The sequence below is a fragment of the Cupressus sempervirens genome, chromosome 5 (assembly GCF_028749045.1).
Source record: "Cupressus sempervirens isolate cs-2001-9-10 chromosome 5, ASM2874904v1, whole genome shotgun sequence".
Taxonomy (NCBI): domain Eukaryota; kingdom Viridiplantae; phylum Streptophyta; class Pinopsida; order Cupressales; family Cupressaceae; genus Cupressus; species Cupressus sempervirens.
Window position 1 is genome coordinate 255,747,951 of NC_143122.1, and position 3,483 is coordinate 255,751,433.

Sequence of the window (3,483 nt, forward strand, 5' to 3'; positions counted from 1 at the left end):
TTTCTAAGGGTTCTTCACATATTTATCTATTTATTTTAAACAATCACAGATTCAGTGATATAAACTTCCATCGGTTTGAGGGACTAAATCAACGGAGACAACATTCTCATTGTACATATGTATAGTTTGAAAAGATGGGCAATAAAGTAATCATGATTAAAGAATTAGGTTATGGAGCTTCCAAAATGGTTTCAACCCTGGCCTCGCAAATGCCTTACTCTAATGATTTTAACCTAATTACTCAAATTTAACCACAGATCATTTACTGCAATACTGTGAATGCAAGCAATCCACTCCTATTCTGTAATAGATTGTTTCAGTCTCTATGATAATGTGGCTAAAAGTATGATGCCATATTCAAATAGTTTTTTTTTTGAAGATACGAATAGAACAGGAAAAGAGAGAGAGAGTAATGGTATATGCAGAATGGTCAAGAGTACTTAGCTGGACTCTGATGTTGATCCACTACGCCTTTGGAGTCTATAGGTGATTTCCCTTCCTCCCTCAATCACAATTCCTCCAACAATCGAACCTCCTCCTAGTGAGTAGAAGTGCTTGTAGAAGCAGATGAGGATGTAGAAGCATAAGAGCTTCTCGAATGCATATAAGCTTGTAGATGCCCATCTAGATGATCATACACACTAAGAGAGCCTCTATATGAAGGCCTCTAAGATGCATCTAGAGTGTCTCTAGAGACAACTAGAAGATAAGCATGACAACCAAGCATGGGTCTTCTCCAACCTTCTAGATAAGTCTTAAGGTTGTAGACACCATGTGCTCAAATCAAATGCTAACTCCTAAGTGTAGAAAACTAGTGCATTCTTAGAGTGCAAACTCCAGTGTTGTCTACATGACAATTCCCGAAAATTCACAAACTCCTATGTGAGAAAATATTAAAAGAATGCACATTAATTAATATAATATTTAATTTACTCTTTTCAATTTAATTAATTTATTTATTAAATCTCATGCACTTACTTTAATAATTCCACTTTTCAATCTTAATATATTTATATTTTAATCACATGAGATTTAGAATCTTTTATTAATTTAAATATATCTTCCACTTTTAAATTTCATTTTCCAAAACTTAATTGCTAAAATATTTATTAGCTTTAACAATAATATTATTTAGTCATTTATTTTAAAAATGAGCTCCAATATATTATTATTAAAATAAATGTTGTCACATACCAAATTTAAACTTTTAACATTTTATTTTCAAATTTAATTATTTTATTTAATTAATTTCGCAATTAATTAAATAAAATAAATATTAAAATGTCATATTAATTTTCCATTAAATTAAACCATTAATTAAATCTTTTAATTAGGCTTAATTAATAGAAAATACATTAAAGACTCTCAAGGTAAAAATATGAAAATCCATCATAGCCAAAATACATACAAAATCAAACCAAAGGTTTAAATCACGAATTATGTCATCCGACATATTCGGAGGGTACTCAACTCAGATACTTGTCCTAATTTTCCAATTAGAACAAATGGCTTAAAAGGGTTGGGATTTGGACTTGAGAATTTATCTCCCCTCTCTTATCATTGAGATAGTGTGATAGGGTACGCTCATCCTGGCAATTCAGGGAAGTCAATACTCGGTACCTACAACCTGCATAAAAACCATGCATGTACAAGCACAATATATGCTAAACTAAACAGGCAATGGCAGGAAGTGGTGCATCGTGTAGATCCCGACTAGCAGGTGACTATGACTCCCTTCCTTAACCACATCAGACACGCCATACAAAAGCAAACACGCAAAGCAAACACGCACACCATACACATGCAAGTATGGGGTAAGTATAATAAAACACATATGATAATAAATCATCTTACTAATCATCATTATTAACTGAAAGCAATGTAATAATCATCATTAATAACTGCAAACACTGAAAATAATCATCATGCATACATGAAATATAAAATCTAAGTGATCTCATCACACAATAAGCTGAATCCATAGCACAATATCTATTAATCTCATAACAATGCTGCTATCCATCAACATAAGACTAGCTCCAAAAGAGTTCAGCAATGATAACAAAATGCGAACTAGGGGTAGGCACTACAGAAACACTTGGTTAATATTACAAACTGAATGATAAACTCAGTAGCAACTATAGAGATTAGTAGCAATGTAACCATTTTGACTAAATGTTGAGTCACTAATAGAGAAATTGACCTTAATGTCAACAATCTCCCCCTTTGGCATTAGTGACAAAAACACTTATGAAACCAAAAATCTAAACTTCAAAACTATAAGTCAAAAAACTTTCTTTACCATAATTTTGTGTCTTCAATTTGGTTTGACCTCTTGAATTTATAGCTTGGTAACATACTCTATTTTCCTAATTTTTCAAAATTGCTTTTGTAAAGATATTTTCTACTTGATTGTACAAGTATCTACATAATAATATATTACTCCCCCATACATATATCTCCCATATATACATACAATTGGAGTATAGTATACCTTCTTCCTCTTTACATATTACTACTCCCCCTTTTTGACATAAATACCAAAGGTGTATATAATATCTATATGTTAATACCAAAATGTAATAAGAAATCAGAATGTACCTTCAAAATAAGTACCATTATCTTGTCCTAATTCTCTTGTAGTACCTTACTTGCATGCAATGCAATATGAACTTATGCTGATAATTCCATCATGTGATTAGCTATGGAGAATTTGTTATCATGGATGAGTGTCTTTGCATGTACAATGTGTTTCTACAATGCATCCATGTTTGAAATAATCATGCCCTAAATTTTTCCAAGTGTGGCCCAAATCCTAGCTTCTTCCTTCAATAATTCTACCTGTAGATTTGTCAGCTATCTAATTTTTTTGTAATGTGCAGAACTATGGCTTGGGTCAAGTGACAGCTGGTGTGCACTTTCCTTCATATCTTCATCTATCTTGGATAGTTTATCCTTGATATCCTTTGTGAAGATAGATTTTTCACTCAATTTGACAAATAATGAAACAACATTATTAACAGAGGTTTCCAGTGAACCAAGAATAGGAGCTAACTCTACTTGATCTATTGTGATTCTCTATGCAACTTGTTCCAACACTCTGTTCTCAAATTTTCTTTCAGCTCTTTGTAGCAATTTATCTTTTCCATTCAAGTCTTCATTGGATTTGTAAAGAATTTCTGCCAACTAGTCCATAATTGGTTATTTTCAACTCTAAGCATCAATAAATATGCTCTTTATTTATTCAAGAACTTGATTTTATTTCTTCTTTTCTTCTCTAAGCTTCTGCTACTTAGCTCTCTTCTTTGGTAGTTCACCCATGGTATCCATTTGATTAGGGTGAGGGTAAAGATATCCCAATTTGGAATAATTTTATCCTCATCTAGATCAAATTTTTATGCTTCTTCTTTACCCTTTTCTTTTAGAATGATAGAAACAATTTGTTTAACCTTATCTACGACTTCAGTACTCGATTGAGACTAG